The sequence below is a fragment of the Rana temporaria genome, chromosome 5 (genome assembly GCF_905171775.1).
Source record: "Rana temporaria chromosome 5, aRanTem1.1, whole genome shotgun sequence".
Classification (NCBI taxonomy): domain Eukaryota; kingdom Metazoa; phylum Chordata; class Amphibia; order Anura; family Ranidae; genus Rana; species Rana temporaria.
This window is the reverse complement of record NC_053493.1, coordinates 256,989,725-257,014,742: the sequence shown is the minus strand read 5'-3', so window position 1 is coordinate 257,014,742 and position 25,018 is coordinate 256,989,725. Positions and strand designations below refer to the sequence as shown.

The 25,018-nt window shown below is 41.6% G+C and overlaps 1 protein-coding gene across 6 annotated transcripts in view; it reads left to right on the top strand.

The window, feature by feature from the left end:
• Window positions 1–25,018, top strand: part of ATXN1 (ataxin 1) — a 403,695-nt gene that overhangs the window by 276,785 nt on the left and 101,892 nt on the right. For 5 of the 6 annotated variants that reach the window (XM_040353759.1, XM_040353756.1, XM_040353757.1 and 2 more), the window contains one exon: window positions 14,029–14,090. The gene's annotated coding sequence lies outside the window, so the exon portion shown is untranslated. The remainder of the gene's footprint in view (window positions 1–14,028; window positions 14,091–25,018) is intronic. The other variant, XM_040353760.1, reaches the window with a different exon arrangement.

Sequence of the window (25,018 nt, the reverse complement as noted above, 5' to 3'; positions counted from 1 at the left end):
CACATTATTTGGTAAACCTTACAGTATGTGTGATCAATGACACCTGGGAGACCTTACAAGTGTTTTGTGGTGACAGCCTGTTGAGCTTTATCTGTTTTCTCATCCTGGCTTGTGGCACTCCTTTCATTCAGTCCTAGTGTACTTTCCAGTATATATCTCTATGAAAATACTTGGACTTAAAGCGATGGTAAACCTCATTCATGAAATCTAAACAAAGCATATATATCTTTAGTATTTGCTTGTCTATCTCCAAAGCTAAAAGTGTTGTCTCTCTCTGGTGCTTCATTCCTCTGTTATCAGCATGAGTCACTTCTGAGAAGTTTTCCTGACACATGAGATAAACTTGTGATGGGGAGGAGAGCTCAGCACACAGCCTGTCTACTCAGAACACAGCTTTGCATCCTTCCTTCGTTTCTGTGCAGTGTGTGGAGGGGGGTGTGTCCCTTTCCTCTAATCAGCTCTCACACACTACAGCTCTCTGCCCCCTCCTCTCTGCTCCTCACAGATGCAGAAGCATTTTATCACAAATCTACACATTTGAAGGGATGTAGAGAAGAGATGGCTTTAGATAAACAAGTGAAAAATATATAAGAGGATTTTTCTCATCTTTGTGTATCACCTGAAGCTATTAATTTCACTGGGTATTTGAGAGGTTTTACAACCACTTTAAGCACTTTGCTGATTTATGGTTTTGTATATTTTCTCAATATCATGTTTTATGTAAAGCATTTTAATTACACATATTGCTGTTAACAATAGGCATTGGGGGAAACATTTTGGTGATTCATAGGATTATTTTCATTATTTATTTTCATTATTTTATTTTTGGGTTTGTGAGCACTGCACTTGTTTTATACCTAATTCCACATCCTTACCACCCTAATGCCTCGTACACACGACCGGTTTTCCCGACAAGAAAACTGCCCTTTTTTAGATTGGTCGGGAAAAACAGTCATGTGTATGCTCCATAGCAGTTTTCCCGACGAGAAAACTGCCCGCAAAAAAATTCAAGCCTGCTCTATTTTTTCCTGTCGTGTTTCCCGTCAGTCTTTTTCTCATCGCGAAAACCGCTTGTGTGTATGCTTTTCCAAGGGGAAAAAAAACGTGCATGCTCAGAATCAAGTATGAGACTGGATCACTCGTTCTGGTAAAACTAACGTTCGTAATGGAGATAGCACATTCGTCACACTGTAACGGACTGAAAAGCACAAGGCTGAAAAGTGCGAATCGTCTCTCACCAAACTTTTACTAATACAAGGATCAGCAAAAACAGCCCAAAGGGTGGCGCCCATTGAAAGAAACGTCCCCTTTATAGTGTCGTTGGACGTGTTGGACACCACCGCGCTTTGGTCGATCGTTTTTTTGACTGAATGTGTGTATGCAAGGCAGGCTTGGGAGGAATCACGTCTGGAAAAACGTTGGGTTTTTGCATGTCAGGAAAACCGGTCGTGTGTACAGGGCATAACAGTAAAGAAGCCCTTATGCAGTTTAGGGTTAAACCGCTTTTCCTCCAACTTTGAGTGGCCATGTATCTTCCTAAGCAATCTGGGAATGAATAGTTTACTCCCTATGCTTTAATAACCATTTAAATATTTGTTTATTGCAGTAATAATAACCCAGCAGGGGTTCCAACCCCTTACCAGTCTATCCAAAGCAAAAAAATAACAAAGTTTGGCATTAGATATGTACTTTTCTGTTGGTCCACTTTATAACTGGAACATTTTACAGTAATTGTTTTGTATTTAGAAATAACATGTACAGTAAATGTGGTTTGTATTCTTGGTTTAATTTGATGTAGATGACAATTTTAACCCAATGAATATTCTCCTCAGGGTTAAAATCTCAATACAGCTTAGTATATGCTATATTAGTTATAAATGTGGCTATCCCACAATGCAATGCACCTTGGCCCTGTGCTATGCTAAGAAATCTCAAAAGGAAAGGTATCCTAATGACTTTCCAGGAACAGACAGTGATAAAATTATACTCTGCTGGATTGCATATTTTCAAATAATCCTCTTTAAACTAAAATATATCTGCAAATTGCAAGATTGAAGAAGCAGGAAGTCGGCACATTCTTTATGTGCTTCTGATGGCATTTCATTTAAATCTGAAATAACATGCATTTGTGAAAGTATCCAGCTCTATGTCGTGTTTTTTTTTTTGTAAACCACAAAGTGCTTTCATGAAAGCTGTTGATATTTCCTTTAACTAACACAGCTTCAGCAAGTCAAGATTGCATATTTATAAACCAAATACTTCCCAAATCCATACTAGCAGAGGTTACAATCTAAATCTTGTCTTAAAACGAGCGGGACTTATGTGATCAACAGCAACGAATTACGAATAATTTTGTGGATATGCTTGGCATTGCAAGCACATCATCTAGAAAACATATTATAAAAAAATCATAATCACAAAATTATCAGGATTTGTGGAGTGGAGTTTCACATTAGTGGAGTTAGTCTGTCACATGAAAATGCTAGGTGCATTTAAGCGCGTTTGCGCCTTAATGAATGTTAATGGCCAGAATAAATTAATATTCTGGCCAATAGAATGCATTAATGATAAATGTGTAGAAACAATGTTACCAAGTTTTTTAGCCCCTTCCAGCCACCACCTCCGGTAAGCGGTATGCCCAAAAAACAACAACCTGTAAGGTATAGGCATAATGAGCTAGTATGCACCGCAGACTTGTTCACAACGGAAACATTTGTTTCGTTTAGTTTCTTTTCCGTCCTGTTGTAAATTTGTTTAGTTTCGTTTAGTTTCTTTTCCGTCCTGTTGTAAATTCGTTTAGTTTCTTTTCCATCCTGTTGTAAATTTGTTTAGTTTCATTTAGTTTCTTTTCCGTCCTGTTGATTCGTAATCATTCGTAATTTTGCTAAACTGATTTTTCGTGTTTGGACTAATTCGTATATTGTTTTTCGTTGATTCGTAACTTTTTTTTGTTTGTTGATTCGGAATCTTCCGTGTCTCTCTCACAATGGCGCTGCCTAATGTGCTTCGAATGGATTTGTACTTTTCTAAATACATTGTGGTTATTTGTAACAATTCAAAATCTCATATTTTACTTTAGTCTTTGACATGCGGCTATAGCCTCCGCCCCTGTACACCATTTTGAGAGGAAGTTCAGCACGGTGAGGGAGGAGCAGAGAGCAGAGCAGAGAGTGTTATTGTTGGATGTGTGGTTGGGATCACAACAAGTCGACTTGCTGTTGCATTAGGCCGCATTAACGCAACAACGAATTATGCCGAAGGCTTTCGGGCATTCGCTATTTGCTATATATAATTTATTTCGGATTTGGTTTTATTCGTAATTGCTTTGTTTGTAAATTTGAATGCTTCCAAATGTCCGAAAGTTGCTAAATTCGTCCGAATTTTGATTTGCACAAGCCTAAGGCCCCATACACACGAGAGAATTTATCCGCGGATACGGTCCAGCGGACCGTTTCCACGGATAAATCCTCTCAAAGATTTCCGCAGATTTCTATGCGATGGAGTGTACTCACCATCGCATTGAAATCCGCGCGGAAATCCTCTGGCGATGACGTGTCGCGCCGTCGCCGCGATTATGACGCGGCGACGGGCGCGACGCTGTCATATAAGGAATTCCACGCATGCGTTGAATCATTGCGACGCATGCGGGGGATCCCTTCGGACGGATGGATTCGGTGAGTCTGTACAGACCAGCGGATCCATCCGTTGGGATAGACTTCAGCAGATGGATTTGTTGTGCATGTCAGCAAATATCCATCTGCTGGAAATCCATCCCAGGGGAGATTTATCCGCGGAAAAAGATCCGCTGGCGTGTACACACCATAGGATCTATCCGCTGAAACCCATTTGCTGGGATTTATCTGCGGATGGATTCTATGGTGTGTATGGGGCCTAACATTTGCAGTACTCAAGGTACAATGTGGAATATTGGTAAAAAATTGACCCTTTGCTGTGAGATAAAAGGTACAACTTTTTAATAAAAAAATATATATATATTTTGCAGAATATCTGTTTTTAGAAATGTTATCAATAACAATTATCATTTATAGTATAGAACAATTAAACCATGGACATATATTTTACTATTCAGTGCATAGTAATGTTTAGAAGCAGTGAAAATCCACCCAAAAGTCACATAAAACCATCACAAAATATAGATACAATTTTTCATTTACTTACAACCCCTAAAAATGTATTATTTTTCTTTTCTTTGTTGAGGTAAATCTGAAATGAGTGTTTTATATTTACTATCTGCAGGCAGCAGGGGTGCAATTATGTGATCACTATGCCACCTTTGTGGAGTCACTTTACTACTTTCTTTGAACAAACTGTAATTTGACTGCTTTTCAGAAAACCCCCAACTGCTGCATACGTTTGGCAAAAAAAAGGAAAAAGGTTAGAACCTTTATACACTTTAATATGCTGCCTGTGTACCCTTTGATGAGATTATTGTTCTTTTTCTATTTTGTCACTTATCACCTAAAAGAAAGTAAGGGGATATTCCCCCGAAAGTAACATAGCAATAAAAATATGGCAGATTCTGAACTTTTTCCCATTCTTATAGAAAATTTGTTTTTATTGCTCAGCTTGAGCACCTACAAGATTGCCATCACCCTTCCCACAAAAGAAAAAAAAAAGAAAAAATAGGCTAAAGCTGGGTGACCGGATTTGGCTATATTGGTAGTTACCTTTCTGTCTGAAGATCATGTTGTATTTGCATACATTTTCATTTTTCTTAGTCTCATAAATCTATAATTTATCTACGTTCTTCCCAATCAGGGACCTGAAGTACACATATGTAAAGGGGTGTTAGTACACTTCTTAGTATGGACACTATGAGTGCTGTCCCATAAGTTATATATATATATAGTGTGTAGTGTGAGAATTTTGAAAGTTCTGGCAGTGATATAAAAGAGAGAGGAGGCAGTTTGTGCAGTTGGCCCCCTTGGGACTGTCTGGGGCCTTAGTCATAGGTATGAAGCCCTGCAGACAAGGGAATGCCTGAAGAGGCCCTGATACTCTAGACATGAGTGCTAATCGGGACAGGATGAAGTATGATCACCCTGAGAAAGGTACTGACAACCGTTGGTGTAATTTTAAGAACTCGCCTATTTGACTGTTCCTGAAGAAAAGCATAAACAACAGACTGGGCTTATTGTTACTGGCGGCCTATTACTAAAATTGGTGCCTGGCTTGGCACAGGAAGTAGGCAGGAAGAGTCGTGGCATGGTAATGTACATGTTGTGGTGATTGAACACTTTAATTGCTCCTCCTGGGAGCGCTAACATATAAACTAGAGCAAGAAGCCTGTAAGCAAGGCTGGGACAAGGGTGGGCGGGAGGATAGGCTGCCCTGGCCGCAATTGTTTATTGTAGGGATGGGGGCACACTATGCCAGTTGCTTCTGTTACAAGACTGACAGGAGTAACGTAAACACGATCAGAATTTCCGATGAAAAAAGTCAGACGGAATTTTTTCATCGGATATTCCGACCGTGTGTATGCCCCATCTGACTTTTTCGGTTGGAAGTTTTGACATAGTTAGAAAGAGAACACATTCTCTTTTTTTCTGATGGAAAAAAATTCTATCAGAAATTCCATTCATCTGTATGGAACTCCGACAGAGAAGAAAACACGGAAACAATTCCCGGAAACATGCTCGGAAGCATTGAACTTCATTTTTCTAGGCTCGTCGTATTGTTGTACGTCACCACGTTTTTGATGGTCGGAATTTGATGGGTCCATGTGTACAGCTTGAATGGAATTCCATTGGAAAAACCTGTCAGAGTTTATTCCGACGGAAACTCTGATTGTGTGTACATGGAATAAGGGAAGGAGAGAGGGGGCACAGTTTGAATCTTTGCCCTGGGCGCTGTATAACCTTGACCTGCCACTTTAAATCACGCAGACTGCACATGTGTTCCTGTACAATTCAAATGCGATTCACTTTAAATGGGCTCAAACTGCACCAAAGTAGTACATGCACTACTTTTGGAAACACGCTGCAACCGGATCCCATGGTGGTTTCGTACCATGCAATCCGATGCAGGCAAATGCAATGTGTTTGTGACCTGCGTTTGGGGTGTCCTTAACATTTCACCGACACCCACTGCAGATTGCAAGGCTCGTGCGTTTCAACCACAGTGCAAGAAATGTTCACAGATTGCCGATTTCCTGCACCGCGTCCTAGTGTGAACCAGGGCTTAGTGGTAACCGTAGTGAAACGTTATACCAGCGTTCTCTTGGCTCTGCCTACACATATGCCTGCGTGTTTGTGGTAAAGGGAGACACTAATCTGAGAACAGAGGCTGATGGCACCAGTTAAATGTACTGAAATATAGTGCTGTTATATAAACGAGTAGAAAAAAATCTTCAAATTGGAAAATAGATATGAGGGACTGACTCCTCAATGTAAATAGGATTGCCAAAAATATGTACCAGTGAAGGTAAAAATAGACTTGAATGTACACTATAGATAAACGTCAGAGGTATGTAGAAGTCCTGTGTGTAATACATCAGGCTTACTGGAAATGAAAAATAATTTGGTAATATCCTGTCTCACATGCTTGTCATAGTTACCACACACAAATGCTCTGCAGGCATGGGGGCAATGTTTATGCAGGATTTGGCTTGCCTGATTTCAAACCATTTTTTTTTTTTTTTTTTAGCAAAATCATAGGCAAATTAAAGCCAGAAAACTGGATGGATAGGGTTATTGTGCTCTTCAAAGAAACTATAATTTACTTCAACTGTTATCTCTGGTTACTAAGGGCTAGATTCAGATAGCCCGCCGTAACTTTGTGCGGGCGTAGCGTATCTCAGATACGCTACGCCGCCATAACTTAGTGAGGCTGAGGCTGGATTCACCAAGAACCTGCGCCCTAAGTTACGGCGTAGCGTAAATCTCCCGGCGTAAGCGCGCCGAATTCAAATTTTGAAGAGGTGGGCGTGTTTTATGTAAATAAAACATGACCCCACGTAAATGACGTCTCTAACGAACGGCGCATGCGCCGTCCGTGAACGTATCCCAGTGTGCATGCTTCTAATCACGTCGCAAATAGTCAATGCTTTCGACTGTATGCAAGACAAGTTCCTGGCCAAGGCCCTTCGCACAAAACTCCTACGCTTTGTCCGCAGAAAATCCGATCGTGTTTATGAGGCTTAAACCTTATCCTTTTCAATGGTGGTTTTTTTTTCTACTTTTTGATTAATTTTCTTTCTCTGTTTGCAAATCTGCTGTTATATATGCCACCGACAAAGTAAAAAGAGAGAAGCAAGCAGCATATGTAGAATCGCTAACTTTCTTTCTTGCTTATTTTTCCATTTAGTCTTTTCCATATACCCCGGATCTGGTATTTATATTCAGCAGCCACTCAATTGTCTCATTATGCTCCTGTGATTTGTTTGGTGCTGTCACTGTATTCTGCTGACTCTTCATGTGAACTCTGCCTGTACATTTGTGTTTCATCTCTGAGTGAGTGGAAAATGTTTTTTCATGTTACATCGAAGCACATTATTTCTCACTGAATAGAACAGAATTCAGTTGAAGAACAAATAATAAGTGGGACTTTAGCTTCAGGAAGAAGCAGCGAAGCTTTTTATGTGAAAAATGCCCTCTAATGCGCTATGCGCCTGTAGTGATGTAACTCAATTCTAAAGTACAATGGGATGCTCCTGTGCTGCACAGAGACCTCCTTATCGATTGCTGATATAACGGTCCCGTTGTACAGGATGATGTAATCCTCTTCAAGTTACTAAGGAAAGTGACCTTGAGAGAGATCGAATGGCTGAGCCACAGAGGTGGATGCATTCTAACTAAGTTACCTTGTTTCTTGCTAAATTGGCTATATCCTTACACCCACATTGCAGAAACAGATTATAGAAGCAATCATGCCTAACGCAATAATAGAGGCTATCTATTAGCGAAACATGAGATTGTACATGGAAGCATCTAAGAGCTGCATTACGACGCAACATAGCATTAAACAGCAATTCACACCCGGGCAAACAGATGCCTTCTTCTTACAATGAATGGTCATTTCATTTTCTGTTCCAGCAAATTTCCTTCTTAAAACCTCTCATTTTCGGAAAATGAAGCTAGTAAAGAGCACTGTGTTCAAATGACTGCTGCCCTTGTCAAAGCCTAGTTGGATCTGTTACATACCTCTGGATATTGGTATGTATAGAACAGCAACAGACCGTATTCACAAATATAAGATGGGTGGGTGATTTTACATTATAGAAATCAAAAAGGGTGCAATCAGCGCAAAAATTAAATAAAATAAACCTCCCCCTTCACGAATGCAAGCTGAACACTGACAGGACAATCACAAAATCCAAAAGATGCAAAAATGTATAAGAAATAGTGCAGCGCAATATAAATACAATTAAACTAAAGTGCAAAACACAGTTGTTATACTGATAACAAATTAATCATGAATGGTGCATAAATAATGCAAAAAAACAAAAAGTGAAAAATTCCAAAGGAATAGGGTGACAACCACTCCAAATCTTCACCGGTGACTTTAACTTTAAATAAGTGATTCCTCCACCGTTAAGAATGGCTACTCTCACCTTAAGGTATGGACCCCTGTTGTATCAGGCAGTCATACCAGCAGAAATCGATAGACAGATTGGTGCAATATGTGGATAGCAAACTTCTTAGGCTCGGCAGCATTGAGATCGAGGATAAGAGAAAAAACAGATCTAAGTGCTCTCTGCTTTAAAAATGGCTTAGGTTTATTAAAAAGGCATTAACAGGCTCACATTAGCCCAAAAGGCAAAACGGCAGAAAGGAAATACACACAACATGTGTCTTCTCAGAGATGGCAGCAAGCGACTTTAGGCTCCCTCCCCCGTACGCGTTACGTTGTAGCAACTTCCTCAGCGGGGCGTAAAGGAATTTTTTTTTTTTTCATTAAATAGCTTCCTTTACCTTAGTGCAGTCCTCCTTCACTTACCTCATCCTTTGATTTTGCTTTGAAATGTCCTTATTTCTTCTGAGAAATCCTCACTTCCTGTTCTTCTGTCTGTAACTCCACACAGTAATGTGAGGCTTTCTGCCTGGTGTGGAGAAAGCCTCTTGAGGGGGGAGAGGGCGAGCAGGAGTGTCAGGACGCCCACTAACACACAGCTTCTTTCTCTATCTGCAAAGTAGATAGCGTCCTGACCCTCCTGCTCGCCCCCTCCCCCCTCAAGAGGCTTTCTCCACACCAGGGAGAAAGCCTTGCATTACTGCGTGTAGTTACAGACAGAAGAACAGGAAGTGAGGATTTCTCAGAATAAATAAGGACATTTAAAAGCAAAATCGAAGGATGAGGTAAGTGAAGGAGGACTGCACTAAGGTAAAGGAAGCTATTTAGGGGGAAAAAAATTACCTTTACAACCCCTTTAAAATTCTGCCTGATATTGGCTTGTATTTGTATGCCTGGCTTGTCAGTCGTTTTTCAAATGTAATAAATGTTACGTCACCCATGGTGTTTATTTAGTAAATGAAAATGTAAATGAAAGTGCGATAGGGCATAATTACTGATCATTGTCCTGACTGACTTTGAAGAACTGAAATATCATTTCAGCAGGACACAGCTAAATCTTCATATACACATGCAATAAAATTCTAAAATCTGTTGTTATAATGGTTTCTCATTACTCATTATCATATTGCAAGCCTTTTATGTTTAATTAGCTGTTGGTAAGAGCAGCAAAAACACTGGGGTCATTTTAAAGTTGGCAAAACACTAAAGCCCTGTATACACGATTGGATATCTGATGGAATCTAATTCGATGGATTTTTTCGTCGGATATCCGATGAAGCTGACTTTCATCAGTCTTGCATACACACTATCAGACTAAATTCCGACCGTGCCAAAACGCGGTGACGTAAAACACTACGAGCCAAAAAAAATGAAGTTTAATGCTTCCTAGACTTGATTCTGAGCATGCGTGGATTTTTCTCCGATGGAGTTCCACACAGACAATCGTTTTTTTCTATCATTTTTTTATCCATAGGAAATGTTCTATTTTTTAACACCGATGGAAAAAGACCGATGGGGCCCACACACGTTCGGTTTGTCTGATAAAAACAGTCCATCGGTCTGTGTAGACTTTTGGACAAACATTCTCAACACACAAAAATTCTCAGTACATTCTATGATTTTGACCAAAATCTTTCAAAAGTATTTCAAAATTTTGTTTGCTTTTAACATTCAAATGTTATTCTCTTCTCAAATAAAAATAAAAAACACATACGATGTAGAAATTCATTCCAGAAAATGTTTCCATCCTACTCCTTATGCCGCGTACACGTGTTTACACACACAGCTCCCGGTTCTCGCTCTGTAACGAGCGATCCCGGGTGCCTGGCGGTGATTGCGGGCACGCGCGTCGGGACCGGTGGTGCGCACGCTCCCCTAGTGGCTGATTTGCAAAATCACGTAGATCTATGTGACCTCGCGCAGGGGAGCCGACCTGCCGCCGTGTAACTGCGGCGGCTAGTCGGCAAGTAGTTAAGTGGAGCTCCACCCAAGAGGGGAAGTTCTACTTTAAGGTCCCCCTCTTTTCCAAATACACAAGAAAATATAAATTGCCCGTGGGACTTTATATGAGGTACAACGCACTTTATTGTAAAATCAACAAGATAAAGATTTTTTGGTAAATACAATTTCAACAGATCAATAGTAACATAATGCCATATATACAAAGGTCAATCAATATCAGGTGTGAACATGCATCTTTGTAACCGGATGTGTTTCGTGACGTGACATCACTTCCTCAGGGGTTGATGCACACACAATTGTCTAGTTTAGGAATATATGACATACATAATAAGATGCATTCTGTTAATGCAAACATTGGGTATCAAACAAGGGGGGCCATACTTACAAATCTGCAAGACATCACATGCTCATGGCCTAATGGTGGTCACTTGGAAATGTCTGACCCCCATCTTTTTTCCAAATGGCACTTTTTTGGGGGGGCTCTAGTCACCTAGGTGATCTAAGCGGAAGTTCTCCTCTCCCCCTCCTTCCCCACAGTCATCTAGGACAAGTCATAGGTCCCAGAAGCATGGGCAATGGCCACCCCGCTGTAAAGCCACAAGCTGTTACAGCCAGGTGCCCACAATTGAGATGCCGATGCTGGGGAGAGAAGACAGAGAGAAGGGATGAGCACATCGCTGGATCCTTGGAAAGGTGAGTGTGTGTTTATTAAAAGACAGCAGCTACAATTTTTGTAGCTGCTGACTTTTAATAACCACAAAAATGACTGGAGCTCCTTTTTAAGGCCCAGAAGCATGCACTATCATAAGAATGAATGTTGTTTTCTTTTGGTTTACCATGGTGTGCAAGTGATGCATGGATATTTCCGAATGGAAATTGCAATTGTCTGCCCAGAAAAGTAAAAAAAACATACCCGCTGCAGATCCTTTCATAAATGGGAGACAGCCTAATTTGCACTAGAAATTCACATGACTCTGCTTGCTAATCCTACCACAGCATACTTCCTTATGTCTCAGCATCTTGCCTGTAGCAAAATACATGATGACGCATCCAGTAAAAATGAGCTGGATGGCGGTTGGTGGCCTGATATAATTTACATAGAAATTCTACGTAGATATGGCCGACAAATTGCTAACTTCATGTAAAGCTACATCAATAAAACTATGCAATTGTAACAGTAACGTTTGTATGATGTCTTTTCATGTATCCATTTAATATCCTTCTAATATGTGTATGTGGCAAAAAAAACTTGCATGGGATCTATGCACAGCAGTTATTATGCTTAGTTTATTAAAGCCAAGCTCATTAATGAATGCTGGCAAGGTTTATTCTCTGTTATTGGCAATACGTTGCTCACTAGCAGGGCTGCCATCAGGGGGGTACAGGCATTACACCTGTAAGGGGCCCGATGGTTCCCAGGGGCCTGGCTGCCCCCACTCCCATCATTTTTTTTATTATTATTTATTTATTTTGCATTACACCTGTAGGGGCCCCTTACAGGCTCGGCTGTCCCCCCTCCTGTTTTTTTTATTATTATTTATTTATTTTTTGCATTACACCTGTAAGGGACCCTGGGCCCGGCCGGCTCCCCTCCCGTTTTTTTTTTTATTTTAAATATTTTTTTGCATTACACCTGTAAGAGGCCCGATGATCCCCAGCCCCCCCCCCCTTATTATCTCGCATGAGGAGAGAAGATATTGAACTTTTTTTTTTTCAGCTCCCCCCGGGTTCTCTGCTCTAGGGGGGCCCTGCCTAAAGCTGTGTAAGGGGCCCCAACATTTGTGATGACTGCCCTGCTCACTAGTGAACCCAGATTCACAATGTAATTGTCAAACACTGTACATGCACACCTTTTGCACTGTTTGGCAAAGAAGCGTGTACACACATGTATGCTGGCAAAGTTTGGCATACGTATCTAAAGCCAAAAGTTTTCGTAGAACTTTGTATAGAGTGTGGAATAATTACAACCTAAAGCAGACTTGCATTGCACCTTCCCTAATTGCCCTGTTGGCCATTGTCACTGTTATGGAAATTGAAGGCACATTTTTTTTTTTTCACCAGAACAGTAACAGAGGAACAATCTGTCAGTCGGTGCAACTATTTCAGTAAAAACTGTTTGGATTTCCCCTTTTTCTTTCATTTACAGGTATGATAGGAGGTAAAGGGAATTTCTCTAATAGGACACAGAAAAAAAAACTGACATTCTTAAAAATAAAATATATATTGGCTTTAGATTTATTATATTACAAAAAACAAAACAAAAAACATTTTACTTACCAAACCAAATGCATTTCTATATTGATTTACTAAAACCAGGGCTGGACTGGGACAAAAATTTGGCCCTGGACTTCATCCAGACCGGCCCACTTTAATTTAATAAAATGCTGCCCCCACCCCCCTGAAAAATCACGCCCACCAAAAGGCCCCCACATCCATCATTGTATATCATGAGAGGGTGAGAGAGAGCTAGGGTTGAGAGAAAGGGGGGTGAGAGAGGGGGGTGAGTGTAAGAAAAAGAGAGTGAGTGTAAAAGAGAGGGGGTGAGTGTAGGACCCCTTTTTACACTGAGGCGTTTTTTAGGCACTTTTGGGCTAAAAATAGTGCCTGTAAAGCGACTGAAAAACGCTTCCGCTGCAGTCCCAGTGTGAAAGCCTGAGTGCTTTCACACTGGGGCGCTGCCAGGGCGTTAAAAAAGTCCTCCAAGCAGCATCTCTCTTTTAAAAAAACGGCCCACTGAGCCATCGGCCCACCGGGAAACTCCCTGTAGTCCCTATGGCCAGTCCATCCCTGACTAAAACTAGAGTGCAAAATCTGGTTGCAGCTCTGCATAGAAACCAATCAGCCTCAAGTTAGAAGCTGATTGGCTACCAGGCACAGCTGGACCAGATTTTGCACACTCCAGTTTTACTAACTCAACCCCATAGGTTTGTTTGTAAAGCCCAACTCCTATATCCCCCCTGAAGGCCCACAGCTGTACAGTAGAATCTCTGATTGCGAGTAATGTGATTAACGAGTGTTTCACAATACAAGTTTAAAAAAAAAAACAAGCAGGATTCAAGCCTCTGCCGTGTGCAGTACCGCATTTAACCAGAGGTGCGGGGGCATCGGTGACACTCAAAACCGTTTGGAGGCCACTCGGAAATACTCAAATACTCAGTTCCCGAGTGTTTCTGAGCCTTTGCAAGGGTTTCTGACTGCATCCGAATGGTCTCCGAATATTTCCGAGTCTCTCTGGTGCCCCCCCCCCCCACCTCTGGTCACATGTGTTATTGCATATTGCAGACGTCAATGCGGAACAAATTATCTTTGTTTCCATTGACTTCTATGGGGAAAATCACTTTGATATTCGAGTACTTTGGATTACAAGCATTCTCTTGGAACGGATTATGCTCGTAATCCAAGCTTCCACTGTTTTTTTTTTTTAATACTTATATCATTGATGTATTCATGTTGTATTTATAATCTCTGTAGTTAATCAGCTACATCATATATTGTTACATTAAAGGTATTAAAGAGAATTGTGTTTTCTTTCAGTTTTATGAAGAAGCTGGAACTTCCTCTGAGATTGATGCATACAGACACAGATTCACCAGTAGGTAAGCATGCTGTTGTCTTCTAGTATAATTAACATGATAAAAACAAAAAACATACTAGATATCATATCTTCAAAAAAAAAAAAAATCACTTTTGAAGCGATTGTACAAAAATCTGATCATTAGTACAAAGCTTTTCAGAGAACAACAGTTCATTCAATATTATCCGATGGGACAAGCACACATTTTCTTTTTCATACGATACCAGGTGATACTATTTTAATTTATTCAGTACAGTTGTCATTCGAAAATACAATACAAATACACTATAACACATTATATCACTTACAAATTGTTATTCTTTTGTACGAGAATTTTTATAACTTATGTAAACTCTGCATTTTTTATATGAGACTAGCATGCAAAATAAAAAAAGGACGATCATTCGTTTGATAATCTCATCGTGTGTGCCAGGCATTAGCACGGGTTCCTAGTGCATGCTGTCATGATTTTATCTACATTGACTGCTTAACCACTTAAGCCCTGGACCATATTGCTGGTCAAAGACCAGGTCACTTTTTGCGATTCGGCACTGCGTCGCTTTAACTGACAATTGCGCGGTCGTGCGACGTGGCTCCCAAACAAAATTGGCATCCTTTTTTTCTCACAAATAGAGCTTTCTTTTGGTGGTATTTATTTGATCACCTCTGCGGTTTTTAGTTTTTGCGCTATAAACAAAAATAGAGCGACAATTTTGAAAAAAAAATGAATTTTTTTACTTTTTGCTATAATAAATATCCCCCAAAAATATATAAAAAAACAACTTGTTTCCAAAGTTTAGGCCGATACATATTCTTCTACATATGTTTCGTAAATAAAAATCGCAATAAGCGTTTATTGATTGGTTTGCGCAAAAGTTATAGCGTTTACGAAATAGGGGATAGTTTTATGGCATCTTTATTAATATTTTTTTTTTACTAGTAATGTCGGCGATCAGCGATTTTTATCGGTGCTGCGACATTATGGCCGACACTTCGGACACATTTTTGGGACCATTGGCGTTTTTATAGCGATCAGTGCTATAAAAATCCATTGATTACTATAAAAATGCCACTGGCAGGGAAGGGGTTAACACTAGGGGGCGGGGAAGGGGTTAAGTATGTTCCCTGGGTGTGTTCTAACTGAAGGACTGACTTGGGGAAATGACTGATCGCTGTTCATACAGGCATTGTTTTTATTAACCTAAGTGCAACCCTTTGTTTTTAAAGGATCTGTACACACACACACACACTTGCACAGCATATACAACAGTCAAACAATTACTGGTCAGAACTTTTTTCACACACGACATGCAAATACATGGGCTACTTGCCCGTGATTAAATAGCTATGTTTTTTTTTTTTTACACATGTGTGAATACGCACATGTGCTATACAGTCCATCTTCATGTTTTTTCTGCCAGGAATAGCTGATGCACATACATCAATATCGTATGTACCGTATTTATTTGGGTATAGCGCGCTCCCGCGTATAGCGCGCACCCCCTAAAGTTGCCCCCCAAAATTCCTGTGGAAAAAAGATTTTTGTACTTACAGTTTGGTGTCTTGCGCAGCGTCCATCGGCGGCCTCGTCGGGTCCGGCGTCCGTCTGCGGCTTCGGGTGTCCTCTTCGTCGGGTCCGGCGTCCTTCTGCGGTGTCCTCCCCGCTCGTTTCCCGCTTTCCCGCGCCGAGTTTGAATACTGCGCCGGCATATACCGAGCGCAGTACACTCGTGTATAGTCGGGCAGTCTCGGCTACACTCGCGCTCACGTCCTGTACGTCCAGGACGTCAGCGCGAGAGGAGCCGAGACTGCCCGACTATACACAAGTGTATTGCGCTCTGTATATGCCGGCGCAGTATTCAAACTCGGCGCGGGAAAGCGGGTATCGGCGCATATCGCGCACCCACGATTTTGCCCTGATTTTCAGGGCAAAAAAGTGCACGGTATACGCCGATAAATACGGTATGTAGAGTGGTTAGCAAATAAGTCTTCAGGTCAGTCTGCAACACTGTGAAGTCCACCTTTGGGGAAAAGAGCAATCTCCATACAGAAGCTGTATTAAGAGGACAGTAAAGTGATATTAAAGGTATTTTTTTTTAAATAACAAACATGTTATACTTACCTGCTCTGTGCAATGGTTTTGCACAGAACAGCCTTGATCTTCCACTGTCAGCGCTCCTGGCTTCCTCTTCCTCTTCCTTCTTCCTGGCTCTTCCTCTTCTCCAAGTGCCCTAATCTATAGCAAACTTGTGTGCTCCATCCCAATCCCCCCACAGAACAGGTCTTGGACCCGCCCCCACCCCAGCTCCCTCCTCACTTGTTGTATTTGACAGCAGTGGAAACCAATGGCCAAAAAAGTTTGGCTTCAGTTTGTTAGTGTATTTAAATCTGTTAATACAGCTAACAATCCCCTCCTCTAAAACAGGACCAAAAGAAGGTGCTTCTAAGTAAACTAAACTCAGACGTTTAATTTCCCCAAAAAAAGATTAAAAAACAATTAACAGGCTCATCAGTAGATCAAGGGATTTTTTTTTTCAGAGAAAAGGTGCGCAAACTCCCCCCTTCCAAGTCACCCCTTGCCCACCCTCCACCATCCCTTGGTTCCACCCCCAACTCACCTCCCAGTACCACCCCGTTCATAGAATACAGAACCAAGTATCCTATTGTGATGCTAAGTAATGTGTATGTAATTTTTAATGATGTTAGGAAAAGCAGGAAAATAGATCCCCTCTAGCTAGTAACAATATATCCACCCCAGCAACAATAGATCCATTCTAGCAACAATGGACCCCCCCCCCCAGCAACAATGGACTCCCAACAGCCAGCAACGATAGACCCCTCCCTCAACAGTAGATCCCTTCCAATAACGAATGACCCTCCAGAAACATAAGACCCACCCCCATAAAAAAATAGATCCCCTTCCAGCAAATATAGATCCCCCAGCAGCCAACGTCAATAGACCCTGCAGCACCCCTTGCCTCATTCATTGCTGGAGATACTGTAGAGTAGAGTAGATCTATGATGTCCAGCGGGAGAGTTTCATTGTGGATGTAACAAGATGTAATTCAACAGACAAGTGGTGAAAAGCTGTGTATGGGTATCCAGGAAGGCCTGCTGTGCTGTCGGGCACAGTGTTCTACTGGTCAGATCTCCAGGTGGAAACAGAGGGAGAAAAGGCTGAAAACATGTAAACTAATGCAGCCACCACATCTAATGATTGGTAAGCTGCAACATATGACATTTTTGGCTCTGGGTTTAATACCACTTTAAGGTCCTCCTGTAATACATAATTTACTGTTAATATGTTCAGTTACAGTAGTTAGGAAAAGGTTAAAGAAATGTTGTTTTTCTCAGGATTTACAGATAATCTTAATTAGTCTGTATTTTATATAAACTGGCTATAACTTTGAAATATTTGGCAAACCTGATACAAATATAAAGCCAGTGAATAACAAGTACTGTTGTCAAGACTGAGCCAGACTATACATCGTGACTGTGTATACGTTGCAGTAAACTTTTCCATTTGATTAAATCTGACTCACTGAGCAGAGCATTTCAGTTCATATATAACACCCAAACTGCTGGATGACTTTTTTAGGCCTGGCTTTATGGGCACCTCGCATAGGTATTTTTTGTAGATACCTTGATATACATTTCGGCCCAGATTCTCAAAGGACTTACGACGGCGCAGCGCCATGTACGCCGTCGTAAGTCCTAATCTGGGCCGTCGTATCTATGCGACTGATTCTTAGAATCAGTTACGCATAGATATCCATTAGATCCGACAGGCGTAAGTCTCTTACACCGTCGGATCGTAACTGCAATTTTTTTTCCCCGCTAGGTGGCGCTTCCATCGATTTCCGTGTCGAGTATGCAAATTAGCTAAATACGCGAATTCCCGAACGTACACGCGGCCGACGCAGTAAAGTTACGACGTTTACGTTAGGCTTTTCCCGGTGTAAAGTTGCCCCTGCTATATGAGGCGCAGCCAATGTTAAGTATGGCCTTCGTTCCCGCGTCGAAAATTTTAAAAGTTACGCCGTTTGCGTAAGTTGGCCGTGAATGGGGCTGGACGTAATTTCCGTTCACGTCGAAACCAATGACGTCCTTGCGACGTCATTTGGAGCAATGCACACTGGGATATTTTAGGGACGGCGCATGCGCTGTTCGTTCGGCGCGGGGACGCGCTTCATTTAAATAAAACACGCCCCCTACCTGTCAAATTTGATTTCTGCCGGGTGATTTACGCTACGCCGCCACAACTTTACAGGCAAGTACTTTGTGAATAAAGCACTTGCATGAAAAACTTGCGGCGGCGTAACGTAAATGAGATACGTTACGCCTGCACAATTTTGCGCCCATCTACATGAATCTGGGCCTTCAAGTTTAGCCTTTTGTTATAAAAATGGTTAATTATTTATTACATACCTTTGCTACAAAACAACTACAAAAGATTTTATTTTGAGTGTAGAACCCATATATATATTGTAATAAGTAGTGAACAATAATGTGTACAGATGCAAATAAATGATTCAGTATTTTTTTTTAGCCTGCTAAAAAATAAAATAATACAAATATTATATATACTGTATGTACAGTGGGGAAAATAATAATTTGATCCCCTGCAGATTTTGTAAGATAGCCCACTTACAAAGAAATGAAGGGTCTATAATTTGTATCATAGGTGTATTTTAAATGATAGAGACAGAATGAGAATGCAAACCAAAAATCCCCCAAAAAAACACATAAAACAAATGCTACAAATTAGGTTGCAGTTCAGTCAGAAAAATAAGTATTTGATGCCCAAGCAAAACATGACTTTGTACTTGGTGGAGAAATCCTGATTGGCAAGCACAGAGGTAAGATGTCTCTTGTAGTTGGTTACCAGGTTTGCACACATCTCAGGAGAGATTTTGGTCCACTCTTCTTTGCAGATCGTCTCTAAATCCTTAAGGTTTCCTGGCTCTCTTTTGGCAACTTGGGGCCAGATTCACATAGATTTAGAAAGGCGCAGCGTATCAGAGATATGCTACGCCGCCGTATCTTACCTGGCTCTAAGTCGAATCCAGGAAGATTTCGTGCCGTAAGTTACGGCGGCGTAGTGTATCTCTCGGCATGTAATTCAAATCGGCGGGTAGGGGGCGTGATTTATTTAAATGAAGCGCGTCCCGCGCCGAATTAACTGCGCATGCTCCGTTTCGAAATTTCCCGCAGTGCTTTGCGCGAAATGACGTCGCACTGACGTCATTTTTTGAACTTAGATGTGAGTTACATCCTTTCCTATTCACGGACGACGGAAAAAGCTAATTAGCATACCCGACGCGGAAAACAACGCAAACTCCACCCAGCGGGCGCCGAAGTATTGCACCTACGACCTGAAGGCGTACAAAGCCGTACGCCTGTCGGATCGAAGCCAGAAGCCGTCGTATCTTGGTTTGAGGATTCAAACTAAAGATACGATGCGGCAAATTTGAAAGTACGCCGGTGTATCAGTAGATACGCGGCGTACCTGCTCTGTGAATCTGGCCCTTGAAGTTTTAGTTCACTCCATACATTTTCTATAGGATTGAAGTCTGGAGACTGATTAGGTTGCTCCATGACCTTAATGTGCTTCTTCTAGACCCATTCCTTTGTTACCTTGGCGGTATGTTTTGGATCATTGTTATGCTGGAAGACCCATCGACAACCTATCTTCTGTGTTCTGGCTGAAAGAAGAAGGTTCTCATCCAATATTTTACAATACATAGCCCTGTTAATTGGCCCCTCCATGCGGCAAAGTCGGCCTGTACGTTTAGCAGAGAAACGGCCCCAAAGCATCATATTTTCATCTCCGTGTTTTACTGTAGGGATGGTTCTTTGGGTATTAGTCAACAATTTTCTTCCTCCAAACACAGCGAGTTGAGTTAATGCCAAAGAGCTCAATTTTGATCCCATCTGACCACAGAACCTTCTCCCAATCCTTCTCTGAATCATTTAGATGTTCATTAGCATGACTGTACACGTGTCTTCTTGAGGAGGGTGACATACCATGTTTAGAGGAAGAAAAATGCTGTTTTTTACCCTAAGAACACCATCCCTACAGTCAAGCACAGAGGTGGAAACATTATGCTTTGGGGCTGTTTCTCTGCTAAACGTATTTTTCGAGATTGAGGGGCCATTGGATGGAGCCATGTATTGTAAAATCTTGGATGAGAACCTTCTTCCCTCAGCCAGAATACTGAAGATGGATCATGGATGGGTCTTTCAGCATGACAATGACCCAAAACATACCGCCAAGGCAACAAAGGAGTGGCTTAAGAAGAAGCACATTAAGGTCATTGAGTGGCCTAGACAGTCTTCAGACCTTAATCCTATAAAGAATGTATGAAGGGAGCTGAAACTTCAAGTTACCAAGCCACAGCCAAAAAAAATGACAAAATTGGGTATTCTGTTTTTCTATCTGTTAATTTCTTTACGACAGCTATATGTGGTGGAAGTGCAGGGAGCCTTAACACCCAGCCGCCACATATTTGCATCGCTGTCTTGCTCTTAATCAGCCCACAGACACAGACAGCTCACTGATGATTGGGAGCAGGGCTCAAGTCCTGCGGGAACGCGTGGGAACAGAGTTCCTGCACTTTTTTCACAGCAGGAACTCAGTTCCCTTTGCAGGACTAGAGCAGCCGAGCCGCCCGAGCCAATCCTTCACTAAGCGGCGATGCCCAACTCGAGTCCGAACCTTAGTAATCCTTTATGTTACTGGCCGCTTCCTGTATATGGATTCATCGGGTAGTGTGCGGGTATTCCGTCACTTCCTCGATGCCGCAATGTCTCCTGGGAGCTTTTGTCATTGTTCCCAGGAGACATTGCGGAGGTCTGCCGCGAGTTATCGCGGGATTTAGAAAGAACTTGCTTCTAGTAATTAAAACATGCAGTACCAGGCAGTAAATATTATACTTATAAAACATTAAGTCATACCACAGACTTGTGTTTCTGGGAGTAATATATTCAAGTAAAATGCTAAAGTTTTCACAAATATACAGCAGGCACATACTTAAATAAACTCTAATAAAATGAAAGACGAGACACCATTGGTGTAGGCATAATATTCGAACATCATGCCTTGAAAGCCTTTACTTGTCTCCAGATGATCTTAATCAACAGCCACACAGTCAAATACATTGTTTGAATCAGCTTTTTATACAGCAAGGACATGCATGACAGAGTCATTTTATTTGAAATTAAAATCCCACGGGTATGTTAAAAAATGTGTTACACTGTTGTACTTTTGATCATCATTATGTGTGGAAACAAGATTTTTTGAGACATAACATCAAGAATAGCTTCTGGCAAACAGAGTTTTGTTTTGACTAATTTAAAACATATCTACATATATAGTATTATTTTGAGAAACCGATCGGTCTACCTGTCAGTTTTTCAGGCGGATCCGGTCGGACCATTGATTGGAGCAGCGGATGTCAACATACATGTGTCCGTTGACAGCTGCCGACATCCAATCCTGTCCAATCCTAAAAACAAACAGATGGGTATCTGTTCCCCATCCATCTGTACTAATATATATTGTCAGGGCTTTTTTTCTCAGACAATAGGTGCAGGAACTCCCCCTTTCCGGGTCACCCCTTTTATCCGCCCCTTCCCACCTCCCAGTACCGTTCCTTTTAGACAATACAGAACCAAGTATTATTTTGTGGCGCTAAGTAATTTGCATGGAATTTGGTAATGATATCAAGAAAAGCTGTAAAATAGATCCCCTGCAGCCAGCAGCAATAGATCCCCCTAACAACAATGGACCACCCACAACAAAATTTCCCCCGCCGGCAACAATCAACTCCCGGCAGCATCAACAGATCTCCGCACAGCCAGCATTAATAGACTCTCTGGCTGCCATCAACAATAGACCTTTTCCCCAACAGTAGATCTCTTTCAGCAACAACTGGCCCTCCAGCAACATAAGACCCCCCCAGCAACAATAGACCCCCCCTTCAAAAATTATATCCCCAGCAGTGAGCATCAATACCCTGCAGCATACCCCAGCACCCCTTGCCATTACATACAGTCAGTCCAGGAGGTTCCGGAACTGCGTTCCCCGCGTTCCTGCTGAAAAAAAGCCCTGTATATTGTGCATTCATAACACACATTGTGGGTGTGGCTATAAATAGGGATGTGTGATTTTTTTCCTGGGTGTGGTTAGTAGGGGGTCCACAGTTTTTATTTTAAAAATTCAGACATCTTATCCAAAAACAGGAACCTAACCCTTGTCATTTACCCTAACACACATCATTTAGTGCCATGAAATCAAGTATAATCGCATGATCAGGCTGTCCTACTTCCTGTTTTAAATTATTCAGTATTGGAGGAAGGGTCCCTGCAGAGAGTGACATTCTTAACACATACTGCGGTCACATGACAATGTAAGCTACTCTGACAAACTCTTAGTAGGCATGACATCAAGTCAACACACCAAACATGGCACCAGGTCAGTACACATAAATGGACAGCACACCAAAAATGGACCATGTGTAATCTGCATGCTTCATTTCCAGAATGTTGAGGTTTTGGATGAGTTGACCTGTACTGACCTACATTCTGTCATTCAAGTAAATACAACTCTTTCTAAAACAAATCTCAAAGCATATCAACGCATAGGTTATATCTGAACAAAGATTATATTTGAAGAAAGCAAATCCCTCTACAGTATGTGCTTGTCTGAATTAAGAGCACCAAGTGTCTTTCCTGTCTGCTGCCTCATTCTGTTGCTTCCAGCATGAGACACTTCTGACAACTTTTCCTGACAAAAGGTGATGGGAGGGAGCTCCAGCAGATTGAATGCCCCAGCTCTGTTCTGTGCTGTGTGAAGGGGTGTGTGTATTTTCCCTCCAATCAGCTCTCAGAGCTCTCCTCACTAAGCTCTGCAGAGTATAACTTCAGCTCTCCGCCACCTTTTTTCTGACAGCTCAGACAAGCTTTATAAATTCTGCAGTTTGAACGGATGTAGTGAAGAGATGGCTGCAGATAAGCAGGTACAACTTATGTAGGAGGATTTGTTTCATGTCTGTGGTGTATCACCTTCATTGGGTATATGGAAGGGTTTACAACCACTTTAAGTAAAATAAGATCCTATCTATTAACTTCTTCACACAGTAGATGTCTGATATGTGGTGTAACATTTGAGAGCTTGTTGTAGACCTTTCACTACCAAGAGAAACAAAAATAAATATACAGTAATATCAAAGATGAGCAATGTGTTCAAAATAAAAGATAAAAAAAAAGGCCACGGGAGATAAACTGATACACAATATTTATTGTCACATTGTTGTTGGGAATTCCTGCATGCAGTGCATGTACTTAGTGTCATTATCTGTGCTGTGAATGTCCTTGTAGACATATCCCTATCAGTTTCAAGTTAGTAGGTTTCTTTCATTGTATAACATTTTGCATTTCAAGGATTTTTCCTATGGATATCATGCAAAAAGCTGCAGTATTTATATAACATTCAGATTACCTGTGTCTGATGGAAACAATTGTACCTTTTCACAAAAGCCACCTCCTCACTTTGTAGGGACATTTTGCACTTTGCAAGGGAATTCTCCCTTTAGTGCCGATTCTCACTACCGCGACTTGGGATCCGACTTGTGTCGCCCCAAGTCACGCGACATGAGAAATTACATTAAAGTGAATGGGAGCTGTCTTAATGTACACTACTGAAGTCGCTCCAACTTCAGAAAAGGTTCCTGTACTACTTCAAGGCGACGTCTAGGCAACTTGTACCCATAGATTTCAATGGAAGTTACCTCCAAAGTCGGATCTCTGTCTTAACTGAAGCAACTTTACAGGAAGAGAAAATACTTTTCTCAGGAAAAAACCCTCCCTCGCACAGAGCTGATTATTGTTTGATTTGCCACTGGCAAAGTTGCGATTTGAAGTTGCCTTGAAGTTGCCTCAAGTTGCCTCGCAAAGTCGTGCCGACTTTCTGTAGTGTGAACCGGCACCAACTTGAATGTTGTAAAACATCACTTTACAAAGAATACCCAATCATGTGGAAGGAAAATATCAAAATAGGATATTTTTGCATGTACATGATTGGTTGATGGAAGTCAGCAGAGCTTCACCTCATTTGCTTAGCTTAGGAAATATTCCCTTGTAACGTAAACAGCCTATTTGCCTTAAATAAGTCAACCCTTATGAGTCTGATTTACTTTGATATGTGGATTTAATGCACATTTTTTTTTAATTATTATTATTGGCCCAGATTCAAAGAGCAATTGCGCCTGCGTAACCATAGTTACGCAGCGCAATTGCTTACTTGCCCCGGCGTAACGACTTCTCCTGATTCAGAGAGCTTGTTACGCCGACTGCAGCCTAAGATATGCGTGGCATAAGGCTCTTATGCCCTCATATCTTAGGCTGCATTCTTACGCAGGCCGCTAGGTGGCGTTCCGGTAGTGGTCAGCGTATAGTATGCAAATTGCATGCTAACGCCAATTCACTACCCTACGCGAGCCCTGCGTACGCAGTTTACGTCGTTTGCGTACGTCGGTTTTTTGCGTAAGGCTGCCCCTTCTATAGCAGGGGCAGCCAATGCTAAAGTATACCCGTCGTTCCCGCGTCGTGAAATTTGAAATTTACGTTGTTTGCGTAAGTGAATCATGAATGGCGCTGGACGCCATTCACGTTCACTTTGAAGCAAATGACGTCCTTGCGACGTCATTTACCGCAATGCACGTCGGGAAAGTTTCCCGACGGAGCATGCGCAATACGCTCGGCGCGGGAACGCGCCTAATTTAAATGATTCCCGCCCCCTACGGGATCATTTAAATTGCGCGCGCTTACGCCGGGCATTTTGCCGGAGCGCCCACGCAATTTACAGAGCTACTGCTCCGTGAATCGAGGGTAGCGCAGAAAATTTGCGGGGGCGCAGGGCAAAAACGGTGCCCTGCGCCTACGTTAAAA